The sequence below is a fragment of the Miniopterus natalensis genome, chromosome 1, assembly GCF_054644295.1.
Source record: "Miniopterus natalensis isolate mMinNat1 chromosome 1, mMinNat1.hap1, whole genome shotgun sequence".
NCBI classification, from domain to species: domain Eukaryota; kingdom Metazoa; phylum Chordata; class Mammalia; order Chiroptera; family Miniopteridae; genus Miniopterus; species Miniopterus natalensis.
In genome coordinates, this window is record NC_142081.1 from 55,799,193 (window position 1) to 55,821,001 (window position 21,809).

The window sequence follows — 21,809 nt, forward strand, 5'->3', positions numbered from 1 at the left end:
ATTTTTCCTCTATCCAGCATTTTGAAGCATAATTGCCAGGCTTTAGACACGTTTCTCACTACAAGGGAATGGGATTCTTTCAAACTCCCATGAGATGGGAGATGTTATCCTAGTGTAGCAAGAGTTATATGAGGCAAAGAAGAAAAGCATGTAAAGGGGGGGGTGAGGGTGTTACCAAGCTGGCAACAATTTCATAATAAAGTAGAGCCCACTGTTGAGTCCCATGGTAAATATTCTAGACAGATCATGTGGAACAAACTACCTTACCTCATAATGAGTCTATGAATGAGGAACTAGAGACAGAAAAAAAAAAGGGGGGCAGTTGATAAATCCAACTCCTTTTCTCCCTCCAAAGAAGTGTGTCCCATGGGGTAATAACTATACCATGCCTACACGTGGGTTTAGTACAGCCTCAAATTTCTAAATTAATGCAGAGTTTTTCCAAAATATGGGATTCATAATTGCCTTCATCATGGGTAGACAAAAGCCACATGGAGACCCACCAGGCTAAAAATCCTTTTTCCTGTACCTGAGGCCTAAAGTGCAGCAGCTGTCACCACTCTAGGGGCCATGTGTGAGCTGCAAGAGGAGCTATGTTCCACCCAGTTCTGCCACTTTAGCCCTCCAGATTGGAATGACAGTCTTAAATGTCATCCAACTAATGAATGCCTACAACAAAGACTGCAAAATAAGTGACAGAACCTGATTATGGAATGAAAAATTCTACCCAGAAAATGACATTTAGCAATATTTAAAGTGAAAATTCTCATGGGATAGTGATGGTCAGTTTGTAAAATATGTAAAGAATGTATCCCAAAATTGAACCCTCTACTGATAAGGGGTATAAAAGAGAAAAACATTTAAGAAATTTTAAGCTATTACTTTTGAAAAACTTCATAAAAGTCTTCTGATGACACGTCCTGTTAGGGCATCTGTTTCTATGGAAGTATGGAACCATGTCTTTGAAATGACTTTTCTTGAAGATGAACCTGTCCTTCTTCTCTTCAAATGCTTAATATGTCTTTGCTTTGTTTTTAAGCCTTAGTTAAACTATGCATGTTTTAGAAAAGTGTGTTTCACTAGGACACAGGGGTGATGCTTAGTTAAATCACTGACTTTTGACAAGCTACTGCTACAGATGGGGAAGCAGCAGGAACAGAATTCTAATGTGTGCTTGTGTGAATGTATTTTGCTGCTGCCAATTTTTATATTAAATATGCAGGAGATAAGAGCACCACCTTGGTGCAATAATACATTGCCCTGACTACATGAAGCAAGGTGGGAAAAAGATGTATCCCATGTTATTCCTTAATATTACACTGAAGCAATATCTTGGGTTATCCCTTGAACCAGGCGGTGACACAGTAACAATTGCAATTCTTACTGTGACACCTCCAAGAATCCCTGAGAACTATGGTCACCATCTGAAATGAAGCATGGTGGAAATGCACCGCACACTGAGGTTCAGACATTTGGATAAGTCAACCAGTTAGTCTTCCATATTCAACAGGCTTCCACAATTGTCTAATAATCCCAGGATTCAGTCCATTCCACCTCCTCAGTAATGCTACAGCTTTGCACAGTACAGGTTGCCTATACTGGAATACTGCAAAGAGCTCTAAATAATTTCAATGACAAAATACTATTTTGAATAAACTCAAAAAGCTACAAAATAACTCAGAAAGACAATTCAACAAATTCATAAAAAAACAGAGGTTCAAAATGAGATCCTTTCTAAAGAGATAGACTACATTAAAAAAAAGAAAGAAAAAGAAATTCTGGAGCTGAAAAACCCAATGAATGAAATAAAAAATGCAACACAGAGCATCTGCAGTAGAGTAGCAAGTGGAAGACAGAATAAGTGAGTTAGAAGATGGGAATTTTGAAATTACCACCTTAAAGAAGAAAAAGCAAAAAGACGAAAAAGAGCAAAGAAAGCCTGCTTGATCCCTGGGAAGCCACTGAGTAAACCATTATTAGAATAACTGAGATACAGAAAAAACAAATAGAAATGGAAACACAACATAGGAAACTCTGTGGGATGCTGCAAAAGCAGCTCTGAGAGGAAAGTTTACAGCCAGAAATGCATATATTAAGAAAATAAAAGGTATCAAATAAACAACCTAACAACCATCAAGGAATTAGAAAAATAAGAGCATACTAAGCCCAAAGTTAGCAGAAGGAAGGAAACAACAAAAATCGGAACAGAAATAAATAAAACAGAGACCAGAGAAACAGTAGAAAAAAAGTCAATGAAACTCAAAGGTGTTTTTCAAAAAAATAAATGAAACTGACAGGACTCGCCCTGGCCGGGTGGCTCAGATGGTTGGAGCACAGTTCCATACACCCAAAGGTTGTGGGTTTGATTCCTGGTCAGGGCACATACCTAGCTTGTGGGTTCATCCAGGGTCAGGGCGGGTATAGGAGGCAACTGATCAATGTTTCTCTCTCACATAAATGTTTTCCTCTCTTCCCCTCTCTCTCTCTCTCTCTCTCTAACCAATAAAAACATATCCTCAGGTGAGGATTTAAAAAAATTGACAAGACTTTAGCTAGACTAAGAAAAAAGAGAGAAGATTCAAATAATTATACAGGAGACATTACAACTGATACTACAGAAATACAAAACATCAAAAAGACTACTGAAACAATTGCATGGCCAACAAATTAGATAACCTAGAAGAAATGAATAAATTCCTATAAAAATATAACCAACCAAGATTGAATTAGAAAGAAATAGAAAATCGGTTCCTTTTGCTGATAGTTGCATATACTGGAGCAATGAAATCTGTATCTTAGCTACAAACCCATGAGGGCATTGAACATTTGCATAGAGACCCAAATTATTGGATCTTACTTTCTTTAGTCCTTTAGTGGTCTACAGGATCAGACAGTTTTACACTTGCTGAAAAAAATATTTGAGTAATGTATTTTACCAAGCTACAAAAGAGAGACAAATTAATTTCTGTATAATACTGCAGGGGCAATGCATTTAAAAAGAAAGAAGACACTTTAGTCACAGAATGTGGGACTTTGTGTTATATGGTTACAACCAGAAGGGAAAACTCTAGAGTTTTGAACCCACAGACCAAAAGTACTGAATAGAATTTATGAAGCATTATAGGATATAAAACACTACTAACTAGGTGTTATGCAGACATACTAATAAAGTTAAAGATTCAGTTACTGTTCAAACCATCAGTGATGGCATAAATATCATATAAAAATGAAAAGGGCTATGAGGGTTTCAGCATTCAATTGTGTGAAGCACAGATAATAAGAATAGTAAAGACAATACCTTAAATGGGTATGGAAGGATGAACAAGAATATTAGGTAGAGAAAATAGAAGGCATTCTGCATGGATCAGATGGTATGAACACTATAAAAACACCTGACACTTTCAAGTGAGTTGTAGGCAAACTGGACCAGGTCATAAGCTCCAATATAGAAGTATTATAAACAGATTTCCTTCACCTACCCTTCCGCTCTTATACAAGACACTGAACACAAGGAAGACAAGTTTACTCACTGACTACAGAAGTATAATCACTGGGGGCTTTGAAAAGAGAAGTGATAATCAGAATTGTGTTATAGAGAAATTAATTTGAGCAATAATGGAAAAGTTCCACAATGTCAGTGAGAAGAAAAGCAGGCTTTAGAGCAGTAATAAGTGACTTGTGGTGATTTCTGACAGTATCTGGGGAAGTTCTTCTCAACTTTCCAATAAAACATTTGTAAAGGCACAGAGTCTACTTAGAGAGGGACTCCACCAGTGTGAAAGTAACTGTATGCTTCAGCCACCCCCAAAGTCTGCCCCTAGATGATAGATTAAAGGGTCATCTCTTTGCCTCAAAAACCATTACCTACAAGTAGAGTACTGTGTCCCTTTGGGCTCCCATCAGTACATATTTCTATAAATATTTAAAAAACAGTAACTCCAAAAAACTGATAGAAGAGAAAATGAAATTGTTGGAACCCAATTATAAAACTATAATCCCAGCATTTGCACCAGCTGAGCTCTTCACTTCTCTTGCCCACAGTATTCTGATAGATATATCTCTTTGAATATAAAATATCCTATAACCATGCAATGAGGGTAGAGTAAGACAATTCTATCACAACTGAACTGAGGTAAAGACTAAAATCTGAAACACTAGTAATTGGGTTGGGAGCTATGCAAGACTGCTTCCCTTATAGCTGTAGATCGGACAATGGGATTTGAGTGGGGCTGATGCAATCCACGCCACACATTTAAACACATCTTTAGTCAAGAAAGGTCTCACATTGGTTTTCTTCTAACCAGTGAAAAGCATACTAAAAAAAAAAAAAAAAGACATATCACATTATAAACTCAAAAGGAGCAAACTCTAAAAATTACTTTCTATAACACGTAGAATATTATTTGAGGAAAAATGGCTTGTCATCCTCGCTAAAATGCATGAAAATGTGGTCCCTAAGGATTGGAAACAAAAAGTTATAGGAAATTCAATAGACGAGATAAGATAAAAAGAATTGAGTTTAAAAAACTAAGAAAAAAATAGTAGTAGAATAATTTAAATCTGCATTGGAAAGAGAACTGAAGAGCATTTAAACTTCAGATAATAGAATCGGTTATATGAAAGATTCGCTTGTTAAGTTTTCCTTGAATGCAGGGAAATGGGTCAAAGTAAGTGTCAATGAGTTAAAAGAGCCAATATCCATTTTCCTCCATTTTATAATATATAACTATACATATTATTCAGGAATAGTAATAAAATAACAGCAGCAGCAAAATAATATTAAATAAAACTTTCCTGAGATGAAAACTTTCATATGGGATTAAAAGTATTCTTCAAATACTAGGTAAAGTTAAAAGACCAATGCTTAGACATATTTTAGCAAGATTTTAAAATTACAACTGTAGGAAAATATTATTTAAAGTAAATACTGATCATGTCTATTTCTTTCTGGTATACTTCAACTTAAATTGGGGAATTTTTTGGTGAGGGTAGTGCATTTTTTATTAATTTGTTGTTCTCTCTGAAAAATGGCCTTGACAAGTGTCTCTTGTATCTGTTTCAAAGTCAGACATATATAGGATAAATTCCAGATACATGACAATTGAACAAAAAGTTACCCCTGAGCAATTCACCCAGAGAGCAGATTATAAATAATGTAGAAAATATGTGAGAGAGAAATGGGAACATAAAAGATGCCCCTACATATGTCTAACAGAACTTCCAGGAATGAGAAGTTAACCATACTTTAAAATAATGATACGCACTTTCAATCTGAAGACTTGTGTTTTTCTTCAGTTCTAGCAAAGTTTTAACAAAGATCTAAGTAGAATAAAAATAAATCCATATCTAGAAAAAGTAGAGGCTATATTTATGATAGTCTGTAAATTATCTTAGTCTAATTGCCATCCCAGAAGACATCTCAACACAAATAAATTCCGGGAAGAAATACACTAAAATCCTCAAAATTCTGAAGTAAATACAAAATGTATAATTTTTTTAAGCCAGCTAGATTACTACTCAAAAGTAAGGAAATAATAGGCATTTTCAAATGTAAAAGGACTAACAGGCTCTCTCTTTCAATGGGGTCTGTGGATGGAGAGCTCTATCAAATAATTGCTGCAAGAAGATGGTAAAGAACAGAATGAAAAACAAATGGTGAGCCGAATAACTAGGCACAGTGTGGATAAATATGACTAATATCTGAAATCTCATTATTTGAATGATAGAACTAAATGTATAAACATTAATAGAAAAGGCAGATGGAGTGACTTTGATATCTTTGGTCTTTTCCTAAAGAAAGAACACTAGCAAACCAATTATACAATGTATAACTATAGACTTTATTATAAAATATAATTGTAAAATGTCTGTTTAACATTTAAATCAGTGAAGGGGAAAAAATATAATTTTATCAAGCCAAGAGAAGGCAAGAAAGAGAAAAGAATAGGTAATAAAGACAATACAACATAAACTATTAGATATGTCTAAATATACCAATAACCATCACAGAAATGAGGGAATTCAACTCAGCTGTTGAGACTATCAGATGAACAGCAAACCAAACAGACAGTATGTTTTAAATAAGATATGCCTAAAATGAAGCCAATAAAATACGTGATCTTTTAAAGTCCTTTCATTTCCCACCTAAAATATCCACACACCCCCCTCCAAAGAAAGCTAGTTTAAAGATATTATCTGTTAAACTGCATTTTTAAAAAATTTCCCAGTATCCACACATAAAACATGGGAAAATGTAAGCTCCTCTAGATAAGAGGAGCTTCAGAAAAAGATAAGGGAAGGAGGAGGAATTTATTAAAAACACTAGAAAAGGTTTTTCCATAACTGAAGGCCTTGATAGGAAAATTATCCATGTTGAAACATTATTGTTTAAGGATAAACACAAGATTCTGCAAGCTGCTAGAAAAGAAGGAAAACAGGTCATCTGCTATGGGGTAAACTTTAGAGCTAGTTTACGAGCTTGTTAGCCCAATTCCAAGAAATATTAGGCCACTACCTCCTATTTTGATTTTGCAGCACTGAGCTCACGAATAGTTTTTAATCAGGGGCTACTGTCTTGGAGAATTTGAGGATAAATGAAGGTTTTGTAGGCTGTGGATGATAAATGAGCTGTAAGTGGACCGTTGTACCTTGCGGTCACATTATACATTAAATCATTCCGCCTAACCTGGATATATGCTAAGACCATTTCACCTGGTCTCATTCTATGTGCAGGACCACTTCAACTTTATGTGTGCAAGTCTGGACCTGGAGGGGGACAATTGTGCCTCCAAAAATTCTGATATGTCCTTTCCTCCCACAGATGCCATTGCCTGAATTTAGGCTGCTCATGACATGGAGGTAAGGAATTGTTTCTTTCTTGGGGAAAGTTCCTGACCTCCCTTCTGAGTACTGTCTACACTGAAATAGAGAAAGGGAAAATCAACATAAGGATGCATTATTGAATGGATTTACTGCTGTAGGTGGCTGATGCTAAACATTGTGGGAACCTTCAAAGAGTATGAGGAGAACATCTCAGAACTGTTTCCCCAAGGAATGAAACTCATTTATCTATTGACTTCCATTCCCCATTTGGTTGAGGATTGCTCCATAAGGCATCAACTCCCCCCCACTTTGGAGATGAGAATGGAATGTCCAGTGGGTTCTCACAGGGTCCTACATGAATGACATCAGAAAACCCAGGCAAGAAGCAAGAGACAATGCAAACTTGAGATGATGCTGGTGTAGAGGAGATGAGAGTTGGTGTGACATTCTTAGCCATGGACATTGGAATCAAGTGAACCAGTAATGATGTGAGACTTTACACAAGAGGAGTCTGATTCAGCAACTCGACTACATTCCTTAGCTCTGTGTCAACAATATTTATGTAGTCATTATATAAAGTCTGCTGGACCTACACAAAGGAGTGAAGACATTGGAATGAGTTGACTCTTACAATGTCCTGAGTCAGTGCAGTGTCCCTTATGGTTCCTTTGTAAATAGCCCTTCCTTGAATTACCCTATTTTGAGTGTGCCACCGGATTTTTGTTGGGACCCTGACTAGAAAGGTAGAGCATTGTTTTGATGAAGCAAATGGAGAATATCCTTCACACATCGTACTGACCCACAACTATTTTCTATAAATAAAGAAGTATGTGGCTCTGATTCAAGTGCAACTTCATGTAGGAATGCTCTTCTTTGTTGTACTCTTAACTGGTGTTCTGACAATACTGATCCCAACACACCTTTATTTCCACTTACTTATCATTGAAAAAAGATTTCCCCTTCATAACACAGCTCACAAAATGAGTTTTTAATGATAAAGACACAAAAAGCAGTGCCTGGCATTTCTTCCTCATGTGCTGTACATATGCTGGAATTGGTTGTGTCCAACTATAAAAGCAAATTATTTGCCAGCACATAAGTGACTGTAATGGCTTTTCCACATTGTATGCCATTGATATAAGGCAATGCCTAAAATATCCTTTTAATAAAGAAATTGTACCTAAAGCTCAGACAGAAAGGGCAGGCCATATTTGTTAACTTTATGTGTGGTTTTACAAGCATCTTAGCAGGAGTAAATATTATAACTTTGATGATTCTGATGTCCTGATCTCTTTTCTTAGCAGCAATCAATTTTGTGCTAGAAAGTATTATTTTTCCTGAGGGAAAAATATTTGTTTTGCTAGAGTGGTCATTGTGCTTTGCTTAAAAAAAAAAAACATGTAAAAGTTTTAAGGGTTTTATGACAATTTCATAAACTGTACTATGTTCCTATCCAATAAAATCAATATTCAGATTCTTCATCTTTCCTTAGTTGCCCATGGGAAATCAGCACACCAATTAATTCACTTTTTTCAATAAATATTCATTGTTATATTCGCTATGGTACTATATAGTATTTATAAATTAAGTATTACTTTGAGTTACAGTAATGGTTCCTATCTTATCCCTACTTCATTTGCTTCCATTACTTCATGAACTACTTTCACATTGCACTACTGTAAAATTGCAAACTTTAGTGAACTATAGACATAAAAACAGTAAAGAGAAATTACTATTTATTTTCATATTATCTTATGTTATGCATAATTATGTTCTTAAATGCAATCCACCTTAGCACATATGCAATTATTAGTTAATGTTAACTACTCCTGTTAATCGGATGCATTTTATATAATCTATGTAACTATTTACAATTAATAATGTTAAATGTTAGATTTGTGAAATATATGAGAAAAGTAATTAAAAATATAAAGCTTCCCTGTGGACCACTTGACAGGTCACCAGGGATCACCAACAAAGTTCATCCATATCAAGAAACACTGGCCTAGGTGTTAGAAACAGGGTTCTGAAGTTTGGATCCTGGCTTTTCCACTTACTAGCTGTGTGATCTTCAGCAAGTTATTACATATCTTAACCTTAAACACTGATCCCATTTTACAATTGAAAAGCTCACTGCATTGTGTGCTACCTGATTATTGTTGTTTTATTGTTTTGTTTTTATCCTTAGAGTAAAGCTTGATACATGATACATGTGCATATGCATGTATTATGATACTACATAATAACCTAGTCCATCCTGATTTGTAAGCCACAGCAAACAACTGATAAATCTCAATGGCTTAAAGTGACAAAGTGCATTTTTTGCGAATGCTACATGTTCAGTGCAAATCAACAGGTAGGATCTACTCATTATTACTCTGAAAGCCAGGTTGATAAAAAATATATATATTCTCAGTATTCCATAAGTACTATGGCAAGATGGAAGAAACATAGAAAGTCATGCCTTGGCCCATAAAACTTGTGCCAGTCCTTCTTCACTTCCATCCATGTTTAATTGGCTAAAGTAAATCTCATGGCTAAGCCTAATGTCAAAGATCACAGAAAAGTACAGTTCTACTAAATCCCAGAAATAAAGCCAGAGCGTTATAAAACTTAGGGTAACTCAGTATTTATAAATTAGGAGAAATATTTTTACAAAGAAGTTTGTCCCAATATGTTTAAGTTGACATTTTTCTGCATATCCAACTGTTTCCATAAAGACTACACCAATAATGGTATAGTCATACTCATAAAAATTACAGTTATGCTACCATTAAATGAAGCTGTTGTTCCCCCAAAACTTGGCCAGGGTTTCTCTGATAGCAGAATCTAAGTGCAGGATGTTAATTAGAGAATACAATCCCAGGGATCAGGATTTTAGAAAAGAACAATAAAACAAGGAAGTGGGGAAAGGCAATACAAGGATATGTTATATAGTTGGCTACCACAACAGAAAACTGATACTTGCAACCATACAACTTTCAAAACCATCTACCCGGTGGACAAAAGGGGTGGTGTTTATCCATCAATCCCTTCATCCATTGCTCAAGATAGGAAATAAGTCAGTCAAAGAAAGACAAATACCATATGATTTCACTTATATGGAAAATCTAAAGAACAAAATAAATGAACAAACAAAACTGAAACATTCATAGGCACAGAGAATGGACTGGAGGTTGCATAAAGTAAACTGTAACTGAAAAATAAAAATTGAAATTTTTAAAGAAAGATAGTACAAATATTAACTCTCCTGCCCTTCTAGGTTGTGCTTGCAAGTGTGCACTTTTGGGAGTACCAAACAGGTGCCCATGGGCAACCAATATGTTGGTATCAGGAATCCCAGGATAGAAAACGAGAGGTGAATTGCAGTAAAGTTGCACCTACACAAAGCTGGCTTGTGTAGAACTAGTCATTTCAGCAGTGGCTGGAATAAAAGGAGAAGGCTATGAGCCTTTTTTGAATGTATGTAAATTTTGCCTGGCAACACCTGATTACAAACCTGTGAGTTATTAACTAAAATTCTGACAGCTTTCTGGCTGATCATATCCTATAAATAGGAGTCTAGGGCCTTCATGAGTTTGTGGGAGAGAGAGAGGTATGCCTTGCTGTGGCAGACTCAGTGAGTTGAGTAGGAAGGGAGCCTCAGAGACATAAGACAGCTACGGAGCTTCTCATGGACTGGAGGAATGTCCAACATTAAACAGTGTTTTGTCCCTCTATCCCTCCAGAAGGAGTATAGTAGATCCTCAAAAAGGAGACCAATACACCGAAAACTACAAATCAATGTTAAAAGGTATTAAGGAAGATTTAAATAAATGTAAAGACACCCCATGTTCATGGAAACATGTTATTGTTAAGACATCAGAATTTCTCAATTTGACCTACAGGTTTAACACCATGCTTATCAAAATCCCAACTTGGATATTTTGGCAAAAATTGGCAAGCTGATCCTAAAATTCATATGCAAATGCAAGAGACTCAGTCAAATAATCTTGAAAAAGACAAATGTTGAAGGGACAAACTTTGCAATTTCAAAATCTACTACAATAATCAAGTAAGTGTGGTACTGGCATTAAGAATGGATGTACAAATCAATGAAACAAAATTAAAAGGCCAAAAATAAGCCCTTATATTTATGGTCCATTGATTTACTACAAAGGTAGCAAGACAACTCAGTGAAGGAAAGTATAGTCTTTTCAACCAATGGTGTTGGAACAAATAGATATCCATGTACAAAATGAATTTAGGCCCCTATCTCATATCACACACAAAAATGAACTAAAAAGAAAAAGAACTAAAAATTTATTAACAACCTAAATGTAAGAGCTAAAACCATAAGATTCCTAGAAGAAAACAGTAGTAAATCTATGTGACCTTGCATTAAGCAATGTTAGATATGATACCAGGAAGTTAGATATGATACCATAAGTGCAAGCAGCAAAATTAATATATAAACTGGACTTTATAAAAATGAAGAACTTTAGAGCTTCACACACCATCAAGAAAGTGAAAAGACAGCCACACAATGGGAGAAGACATTTGAAAAATCATATCTGATAAGAGACTTGTATCCAGGATATATTTTTTGAAATTCTTATAATTCAATAATAAAAATATAAATGAGCCAACTTAGAAACAAGCAAGAGATTTGAAAAGACTTTTCTCCAAAGAAGATATAAAAATGGCCAATATGCACATGAAAAGATGGTCAACATCTTTAGTTATTAGGGAAATGCAAATCAAAACCAAAATGAGATACAACTTCACATGCACTAGGATGGCTAAAATTAAAAAGCCAGACAATAAGAAGCATTGATGAAGCTGTAGAGAAATTGCAACTTTATTCATTGCTAGTGGTAAAATGGTACAGCAATTTGGAAGATAGTTGGGTACTTCATTAAAATGATAAATATAAAGTTACTATATGACCCATCAATTTCATTCCCAGGTTCTTACCCAAGAAAAATGAAAGCACATATCCACATAAAACCTTATTCACAAATGCTTATAGCAACATTATCCCTAATAGTCAACAACTAAAAATAACTCAAGTGTGCATCAAATGACGGATGGATTTTAAAATCTGGTACAGGATTTCTTTCTAGGGTAACATAACTGTTCTAAACTTAGTTGTGGGGATACTTACATAGCTGAATATACTAAAAACTATTGAGTTGTATACTTTAAATGCGCTAGTTTTATGGCATATGAATTATATCTCAGTAAAAAAAAATGTAAAGGACACCATACATAAAAGTAGTTTTAAATTGCTATAAACTACATGAAGCAAAAGGTTTATTATTAATCAGCTTTGCCCTAGAAAGGCCTCTGAGGAATGTTTCCTGAGAGGATAATCAGAGTACCCTATGTATGGTGAATTTGCTTTCACTAACTTATTACATATGCCATCATTAATAGATCTTAGGCCAATGACACATCTTAGCCCCAAGATCAATGGGACTGGACATAATTGCTTTTATGTCTGGACAGATTCAACCATTTTAAGTCCCATAAAAGCTGCAATTGAAAAAAAATCCCTACTTTACTCCCCCGCTGACTCTTATGTGTCTCTAATACTATGAGCTGATATGCAAGGGATTTTTTTAATAAAAATATATTATTTCCCACAATAAGAGATTGGATGTAATTGTACTCAACAAAGACCTAGCAGCCTAGCCCTCACGAAATTGTACTTCTGGTGGAAGCAATCCATCCTGGAAAAATACCTACATAAATGTGTAGGTTTATGTGCTTTCTCACAGATACAGTATTAGAGTCGTAAAAATTACTCTTCTGTCTCTCCTGTAGTGTCTTGTAGTGGAAAGAACATGGAGTGGAGAGTCACACCCGATTTTGAATCCTTGCTTTACCACTGACCTTAGGCAAGTTACATAACTTCTCAGAGCCTCTGCCAATCAAGTCTATTGTTTAATACAGGGGTGGGGGAGAGGGGAGTTAATTGTGAAGATATATTTGAGGCAGGGGATACAAATCTGTTCAATAAATATTTAATGTCCTTCAAAAATTCACCCTTCACATATGAAACAAACTGAACTACCAAGCAAAATAGAGACAGACTCCTAGAGAGCAGGCAGACAGCTCTGAGATGTGGGGTGAGGTGTTGGGAGGGGTTGGGGAGGGGCAGGAAGGGATTGAGCAAAAAAAAAAGAGAGAGAACTCATAAACACGTACAGCAGTGTGGTGATTGGAGGGGGTAGAGGTGGAAGAGGGCATAGAGGGGATAAGTGGTGATGGGAAAAATTTTAGATTTTTTTTAAAAAAACGAAAAAAACTCACCCTCCCATTTCAAAAAGACAATAAACTTCTGAGTAGGGATAAAGTAATATCTTTTCTTCTCTGCCCCCTCCTACCCAGGAGCACTTGGTACTCAGTAAATATTGTTCACTGAATTTTAATTCACTAGCATTCAGTGGAAAGCCAGACTCTGAGGTGCCATACCAAAGAAATATTATAGTAATATCACCTCCAACTGTGAGCATTTCTAGATTCACTTTCTAGTCTCTGGTCTTACCTCCAAGCAGATTTCCTCTCCTAAGGCACACATAGAGCTCGGAATAGGAGCCACACTGCTTAAGGGCTCACCTTTGTTGAATTCTAACAAGAGTACAACACTGTGCATATTTAAATCTCCCATTAACCTTGCCTCTTTGGCTCATCTTAATATAGTTACACAAAGCTGATTGCTGGGCACAGAAGAGCAAATACAGTGCAATCCTTTATATCTGTTCAGATTCTGATTAAAGTGAAATGTTTCCTTCTTTAACCAGTTTCAAATGTTAGAGTCTAAAATGATCTTTTGCATTCCTAGTTCCGATTAGCATTCTGACCATCACCAAAAACCTGAAATTCTGAGTTAGGGAGCTCTGGGCTACAGAGAATCCCTCTGCATTTACAGACTGCTGAGACTCCATGATGATTTGTTTATAGTTGTGTAAAGACATTGTTAATCAGAATTCCTGGCAAATGCCTGTTATTTTAACATGAGAATAAGCCCTATGGCCTGGCAGAAAACTGTGGAAAACTGTGTGGTATTAAGGCTTCAGCCGGTCAGGAGGAGTCATGAACCTGAGTGTTCCTTAATAAACCACATCTGCCAAATACATCTCAACTTGATATTTTATTTATGAATTAAGTTTAATTATCGTAACAATAAAGGAGTGCTTGAAAGGTATTTTGAATAAATTTGGCTTTCGAATGTTATTACTACCCTCTCTCTGGGCACATCAAAGCCTTTTATTCAATAACAAAAAGTATGTAGTATTAAAATGATTTTGTACTTGAACTTTTTCATCTTGTTTTCACAGCTAGTCTAATTTAAGGATAACATTTCCGCTTACCTTTGTAAAGGTCATCTTCTTATTGACTTACTTCTCATTTTGTGTTAAATTGTTCAATATCTATGATAATTTTACCATGAAGAATTTTGGCCATGTACCCATTAGGCCCTTCTTTGCCAGGGATGAAAATCCTCATTCAATTACAAAAGGTGGTTTCAATGCAATAAATTTGAGCACATTATCAGCTGGTCATTGCTGTGTGACAAGGCACTCTAAAGCATAGTAGCTTAAAGATATAGTATTTTCTATTGTTTTCTATGTGTTTATAGGTCAGGTGGGAATTTTCCAGTTTCTGCCAGACTCATAAACGTGCATATAGTCATCTGTAGATTGAATAGGCAGCTCTGCTAACCTTGGCTTGACTCTCCCATTTGTTTTGCAGTCAACTGGCTGTCCGCTTGTTTCCAGAAGCCTCAGTCCCTCTTCGTATGGGCAGTCTCCCCCTCCCCCCACACTCACACACGCTTCTCCTCTGCTGTGCTGTGAAAAAGCCCAGGCTAATCTGGTAGAAAATCAACACACAGCATACAAGGCTTCTTGAAGCCTAGATTCTGAATTAACACATTGTCACTTTTGTTTTGACCAATGACTGTGGAATGCCACAAGTCAGCCCTGTTTCAAGGGGTATGGAAACTGCAATTCCTCCCATCAATAAGTCAAGTCTGTAAGTGATACTGCAAACAGTATGGCCACAGGAAAGAGGGAGAATCTACTGTAAGCATTGACTGTACCCTGGTATTGGGCCATAGAAGTACCAAGTTAAATAAGATTCTATTATTTTAAGTCATAGATTGTGAGGAAATTAGGAACAACTCTAATGATACCGATCACATGGCAATAAGTGATAAGAAAAAGGTATGGTGAGGGGAGAAGGAATCATGAAAGATTCAAGGCCCAGTTCAATGTCTTTCCTCCTGTGAAGGACTGGTGAGGTTTTAAGCGGCTGGAGAGAGCCAAGGCAAGAAGTGCAATGTAAGAAGTATACGATATAATCAGGAAATTCCAGGAACCCAAGTATGTGAAAGGTGAGACATTAAGGAAAAATAGCATTTTATTGGAGGACCTTCGATTTAACCCCTAGCTGATCTTCCAGCGTTTTCTCTTACAAAGAACAGCTGCTTTTGGATACCCATCTGCTCAAAAAGAAAGAAATGGAATTAACACAACTAATTTTTAGAAAAAAATTGAGGACATACTAGAGACAGACATTTTCAGGGCAGAGTTCTTTTTAGAAGCTAAATTACTTAAATTATTAACTCTCCCTTCAATTATTATGAAACCCAACTATAAAATGAAACCTTTTACTATAAACTTAAGTAGGAGCTCCTAGGGGAGTCTCCTCTGGTTATCTATGCTCCAGTTACCCTCTAAGAGAAAACAGGACCCACAAGAAAAGAATGTGGGTGAAAAAGTTAAAAGTGCCAGATCTGCATTTTTGCCAGCCACCTTTCCACTAAAACATAAGCATGTGACCCAATCTGAGCCAAATGCTCCTGAGCAGAAGTATTTATATAAGGCTTCTAGGGAAATTTTTCTTCCTAATTAAAAATCAAAAAACCTATAGTTTGGGATTTTGTTGTTTGGGGGGGTTGGGTTTTTTTTGCAGGGGGTGAGAAAGTTGACCAAGTGTTATCTACATGCACTATCTGGAGCTGCAGCAGCCATGAAGGCTGTAGGCACGCAGGGAATAGCCCAAAGACCAAGCCACAGTGCTAACAACTGTCATAGGAAATAAACTTTTCTCACGGCCTAAGACAGGGATAAATAAATGAAGGGTTAGGTGAATGATTTTAGAGAGTAGTCCAAAAACTTAATTTAGTTTGTATGTAAAGTCCATCACTGAGAAGCCCATGTCCTGAATTTGCCACATGGGTGAATTCCTAACTCAGAATCCCTTCTGCCCCACAGTCCATGAAGCATGAAAAACATTTTTTTTAAATGACACAAAGGCCAACAGGTTTGATCAGAGTGCTCCATGGCTGCGTGCTCACTTTAACACTGCCAATCAATACTTAGTTAAGTACCAATTTTATAGATAACGTGTGTGCTATCTTTGCCTCTTAAAAGTGTGCATTGTAAAGAGCATGGAGATGGGAAGTCAGACCTGAGGTCAGTCCCTTGGTCTGTGTGCTGGGGTACTCATCTATTCAACAACTACCTATTGACATACTTGTACCCCCATCATGTGTCAGGCAGGAGGTACCAAGAATATGGTTGTAAAAAATACAGATGTTGCCGCAACCCTTCTGGAACTTCAATCCAGTGAGGGAGATAGAATTTAGATGAACAACTATTGTAATGGCTATAAAGAAAACTCTGAGACACTCTGGAAAACAGATTGTGGAGTCAGAAAGTCATCCCTGAGGAAATGGTGTTTAAGTTTGTAGTTCTTCGATTTAAGATTATTGCCTTATGTGTCAAGTGGTGGACAATGCCTCACAGCATGAACAGGATTAAATAACAGTTCAGCAAAGGCATCAGGCAGAGATTCATCATTTTTAAGTTTATTTAGTACCTATTCAAACGTAGTCTTTCTTCTCTTTCAAGCCTTCTTACCTGGCCCCTTACACCTCTCCTGTATTTCTCACACCACACTGTATGGTAGGTGTTCCATAAACGTTCACTGAGTAGTAACATCTTGCCTTATTTTCAAATCTAATAAATTTAGCTTTGGGTTTCAATTCCATTTGGACCCTAGTGGCCAAGTTAAAAGCACAAATAAGAATGCCTGTTTTTCCACCCTAGTTTTCCGGTGAGCTCCAAAATTTCACCAGTCTTTATTATGAAGAAATGTTCAACTGTGAAACACTAATGAGAGATTTGAGTCCAATTCCCATTAAACAGGATGAAGGTGGGAAAACATCACTGAAGTGCCATTGAGAAGCCCATGTTTTGTGTGTCTGGAATAAAGGTTACTTTATTTCTTGGCTCAATAAAGTTTTGTTTGTATTGTTCTTAGAGGGATCACATGTATCTCACATTCAGCCCGAACTAGGTAGGCTTGGCTGCTTGAGGCCTTACCTTCTATCTGAGTGAGAGATGATCGTGAACTATTTCGAAGGGCCATGATTCTGATCTGCTAGCTCAGTGCATCAGCAAAGATCATGCTGTAGGTCTTGAAGGGCCTTGGATAGCATGCTAAGGACTTTAAGCTTTACCTTTAGCAGCCTGAATTTTTAAATAACACAATGAAATAATTGCACTTGTGCTTTATTCAGATACCTTCCTGCACTTAAACCCTTCTCTTGGGGTCTGCTTCCAGGCAACCTGGCCTAAGGTAAGATCCTTGTCACAGCCAGTTCCTAGGGGAGGGGAGGCCAGAAAACATTGATAAAGGAGTAAAGAAGGCAGAGAAAGGAAAAGTGTCATGAAGTTTACATTGAGGTTACAGCTATGGTCATCTAAAGTTTAAATCCACAGGTTACCTCTGGGAGGCCATGTAAAATATGCCTCAGAATTTCCCATCAGAGTATCTACCTACCAACTCCCATCCAACAGTGGGTGATGGCTGCTACTGGCAGTATTAACTGCCCAGAACTTCCCAGAACACAAACTCAGCATCTCCAGAGGCCAGAGAAAGCCTCCGACAGAGTTGCAGGTGCTCACTGTAACAAGCCTTTGGCAAGTGCGGGACGAGTGTCAAGGGATGGAGCAGGGCACTAACAGCATCTGCTACAAATCCATAATAGATTATGAAGCTGCTGCTCTAAGCAGGCAGAAAATATGGGAGCCTGAGCCAAAAAAAAAAAAAGTGGCAGTAGAGATGGGGAGAAGAGGAAGCATTTGGAAATGAACTTGAGTCAAGAGGACTGGTAACCAAAGAAATAACAGTGATGAAGAAAAGAGTCCAGAGCAACCCCAGATTTCTACCTTGCCTGTTAAAGTGGAGGACGGTGTCATTAACTTGTACAGGAAACACATTAAAAGCCTCTTCCCCAAACCATGTCATGCCTAGGCGTGCCGAATTTGAGATCTGTCAGTGGCTCAAGCTGGATTTCCTGGGAAGTTGACCCTGAGGTGGCAATGAGCATGCAAGAGGTTAAGGAGAGAATTCCCTTAAATCAGCTCATGACGAAGGGAAGGGAAAGGCAGGATTGGGCGGCAATGCAGTCTCAATGGAAGCGCCGGGCAGCCCTACGGGAGGTTTTGAAGATGAAATAACCCTCAGAATTATCCCCATTTGAGGGGGCAGGGCAGGCGTTTATACCCGTACATTGATTAGTCATTGGAAATAAGCTTCCCCCGGAAAGGAGCGTGGAATCGAGTGCGATGCCTCTCCTCAGCCAGGACAGGCCCTGCGGAGGCCGACAGCGGTGAACCCTATGGCTGGAGTAAGAGGTATTTCATCCCGAAAGGGGATCTGGACAGTGCATCCCAGTGTCCACCGCAGGAGCTATTACCCCAGAAGCGTCCAGTTGGTCATTGATGCAAGGGTCTGGGGCACAGAGGAGAAATCTGGGCTGGCAACATATTTGGAGGTTTATCAGTTTAAAAGAGTGTTAACAAGCAAATTTGGCAGATAGCATATAGAACAAAGATTTCCTTCTAAAACACTTTAAATATGATTACTCCATGGTAAATAATAATAATTCTCCCTGCTCAGAAAAAGGTGTAAATAAAGTCATAACATTATACAACAGGTTATAGATTATCTGTTGACAATAAAATGAAGAGAAATATAATTTAATTGCTTTGTTTCAAAGGTAGATAAGTAAAATAGTAGAAATGTTATGAAGAGCATAAACGTGTGTAGTAGGAATAAATGTTTCTCTTGGTGTATATGAGAGTTATAGCAAAGAAATTACTCAATTTTCCTGTAAATTTCATTTTGATATTAGATAACATCTATAAATGTGATTAAAGAAAATATGTTTTAATACTCGTGAAAAGTATAGCAATTAGAAACAAAAATGTGAAATCTTTGTCTATTGAATGCTATATTTTACACGATGAAAAAGTAAAAAAAAAAAAAAAATGCAAAAACACAAGTAAGTGTGAACAGTGTTTCTCAAGGACACTAGCCTAACATAAAAAGAACTGAGATCTCTCTAAGTAGTAAAGCAGTTTCCCTGGTAGTTGCCCCCCCCCCCCTCCTTCCTACAGGGTCATCCACACTTCCTTCTGGACCCTCTGCAGATGAAGTACCGGGCATTGGTCAACACTGCTGACTTTGAAGTTAGATTCCCTCTTTCTCCACTTACTAGACCTAATCATAAGATGTGCGAGCCTCTCAGCTTCTCTCTGTCTGTTTTCTCACCTGTAAAATGAAGGTAATGAAAAAATCTACTTCTCATTGGTACTGCAAAATGTTTACTGGCACATAGCAAGCTTTTGAAAAGCTATTATTATGATGGGAGGGTGGGCAGCAGTGAGTGATGAATTGGAGGAGCACAGAGTATTTATAGGGCAATGAAAGTACTCGATATGACATTATAATGATGGCTGCATAGCATGACATATTTGTCCAAATCCATGGAATGTAAAAGACCAAGAGTGAACCCTAAGGTAAACTATGTATGTTGGGTTATTAGGATGTGTCAACATAGGTTCATCAGTTGTAACAAACATATCACTTTGGCGGGGGATGTTGATAACGGGTGAGATTATGCAAGTGCAGGTTTAGGAGGTATATAGGAGATCTCTATGCCTTCCTCTCAGTTTTGCTGTGAACATAATTGTGTGTTTTTTTAAGTTATTACTGTTTGAATCATTACAATTTTTTATCTGGAAAGAGCTTTGCAAAGCCACATGGGTGCCTCACTTCAGGCCCTGGAGCTTTCCAGAAAACACTTGCTTTCATGAGGGAGACAAATGAGTGCTAAAGTCCTCAAGATGCCCAGTCCACCTCTGCTATTAATGCCTCATATGCTATAATACCTTAATTTCCTTGTACCAAGAAGTAAGCATGGATTCCACATCTTCACAGAGTATCAATGCCCAGAACAAAGGCAACCCAGTAAAGCACAGTTTTCCCTTTTCATGCAATTCAGATACCATAAATAGGTGGAAACTCTGACCAGGAGGCTTTCCTTCAGCACCTCCATCCCCTGGGGTCACATGATTTCATCTAGTTGTCCACGATCAACACCAAACAGCTCACAGCTGCAAAGCAGCAGTACACATGTGAGACGTGTCTCACCCAATTAGAAAGTCTAATAATGTACTGAATTACAGATGTTCTAGTCTAAGAAAACACAAATGATTGCTGGTCTTGATGCTTTCACTTAAGGGAATGCTGCCCAACATCAAGAGCTACTAGCTTTTAAGCTGAATTCTATGCTGGTAAGACTCTACCTGCATCTGGAGAAGAGAGGGGCAGAAACGGTGCCCTGACATTCCCAAGCAGCACAATCCTGCCTCCTACCTGCAGACCACTCAAAGCCCTTTGCCTGCAGTGTCTTTCCAAACTGATGCCTGGTATGTCTCTTCCAAACTGATAAAAACATTGTTCCACCCTCTTACAGCCACAGGGAGTCTCCCTTTCCCCCAACTTTGTTTCCCACTCTCAAATCTGAGTGTTAGGCACCCTCCACCTGCACCATCATTGAAGCACAGCTTAATCTTCCACCCAGTAAGTCTTCCTCAAGGTACTTCCTCGTTTTTTTTTGACAAATACAATCTTGGGAGGCCTTATTCACACAGCTTTCTCCAAATATTCCAAAAGTGCCTGGATTAGAAGGTAAGGCCAATGTAGGCATGTGCTGTTCTCTGATTCATTAAAAAAAAAAATCATAAAACTGTGTTAAGAAAAAAATGAGATTGTAAAATAGATGGGAGCAAGGGCAAAAATGAACTTGACAAGACTTCCTCAAAGGTTGTGTGAGAAGCTCTGTAGACCCTCCCTAAGAGAAACAACCGTAACTGATGATATATGTATAGATATATATACATACACATATATATGTATATGTATGTAAAAAAGACACTTAAAATTTCTAGAGATTTTTCTAGGAGGATACCACACAAATGTAGAAACATTTATTCAAGAAAATCTATTACATATTTATGGAAAAGTAAGAATCTGTGGCACTTGAGCCATGAAATGTTTCCTTGACCCTCCCCTTGCCCCCAGCTCTGTGTTATAAAAGCTCTACCATGATATATGCAGCTGAGCTAAAGGGGATCACCCTCCCCCGGCTCTAAGGAAGTATTTGCAAATCATATATCTGATAAGGGACATATCCAGAATATTCAAAGAACACCTACAACTCAATAAAATGACAAATAATTCAATGTAAACATTGGAAAGGGATGTGAATAAACATGACTCTAAAAATGTATACAAATGGTCAATAAGCACATAAAAACAAGTACAACGTTATTTGTCATTAGGAAAATGAAAGTGAAAACCACAGTGAGATACCACTCATGCTACTAGAATGGCTATAATCTAAAAGACAGATAGCAAGTGGTGGCAAGTATGTGAAAAATTTTTATAACCCTCACATATTGCTGGTGGCAATGTATAATGATGCAATCATTTTGGAAAGCAATTTGGCAGTTTCTTAAAATCTTAAGCATAGAGTTACCATATGACCTAGCAATTCCACTCCTAGGTATGTACCCAAGAGAAATGAAAACATGTCCACACAAAAACATACACAAATGTTCATAGCACCAGTATTCATA

At 37.3% G+C, this 21,809-nt stretch overlaps 1 long non-coding RNA gene across 1 annotated transcript in view; it reads left to right on the forward strand.

Annotated features, from left to right (window-relative positions):
• LOC107535742 (uncharacterized) overlaps nucleotides 1-6,859 on the forward strand; it is a 91,913-nt gene extending 85,054 nt beyond the window's left edge. Inside the window, exon 3 of the long non-coding RNA XR_015714061.1 lies at nucleotides 6,821-6,859. This is a non-coding gene — a long non-coding RNA (uncharacterized LOC107535742). The remainder of the gene's footprint in view (nucleotides 1-6,820) is intronic.
• Nucleotides 6,860-21,809: the final 14,950 nt, after the last annotated feature.